Here is a 1007-nt window from a genome sequence, read left to right on the forward strand (position 1 = left end):
GCCCGTCCGTGTTTTTCAGTTGCGACCGTCAGAGCCTCTATAACCAGACGCCCACGGAAGCTGTCTTTTCATGTGATGCTTTTACGGCTAACTATATGGCAGGGATGAAGATGCGCCTCGTTGACCAACAAGGCCGTCAGGCTCAACAGCTAACCAGCCCGCCGTATCCACCAGTCTACCTTGACTAGACGACGCCTTCCTGTAAGACATTACTGAACCTCACTGTGTATATAGTATGAAGTTAGACCAGGCGTATCAGGAAGCAGTGTACAGACCTCTGATTCAGCCAATCTAAACAGAAGTAGATAGAACGACGACTGTCGTTTAGTTATCCCCATGCATTGAAGCCGTATTCTCTCCCAGGAAGTTCAGTCGTGGGGACACGATCTTTACCCTTCGGGCTGGATATTCAGCCGTTAAGTCCCTTGCCTTGGCAACTTAACGGGTGTTCGAAGTATTTTATTGCCGACATTTTGGGTTCTTGGCATACAACATAATATGCACCAATGCCATATTGCGTAATACAATATGCACCAATCGACAATACAATAATATTGCGAGGGGGCCCATATTGCCAACGTATTTTTTACGTTATTTACTACACTGACTAGTGATGCAGGCGGCGACTACTCATGATAGAAGACTGCCAAGCCTATGCGTGTGGTGATTTGCGGCTACGACATTTGGCGTTTCACCATGTAGGATGGAGCGAAGTCTAATTAAAGTTGGAGCAGCCAGGTACCCGTCTCAGAAAGGGACCAGCCAAGAGTACCCGTCTCAGAAACGGAATCCGACGCCCTCGACGGGGCTGACGATTGACCAATGGGAGCTTGGAGATAACGGCTAATATTCCCTTTCGGGTAGTTTTGACAAAAACGGAAAGGTCATCTGCGTCTGGTACCTTAAGCCCTTGTAAGGTTTAAACAATAATTCAGCCTTGCAGGGGTGCTGAATCGTGCCCGTTCCACTTCTTTGTTAGGGGGGTTTTGACAATTTGCCCTTGCATA

This window comes from Metarhizium robertsii (assembly GCF_000187425.2).
Source record: "Metarhizium robertsii ARSEF 23 chromosome Unknown MAA_Scf_8, whole genome shotgun sequence".
In the NCBI taxonomy this organism is placed as follows: domain Eukaryota; kingdom Fungi; phylum Ascomycota; class Sordariomycetes; order Hypocreales; family Clavicipitaceae; genus Metarhizium; species Metarhizium robertsii.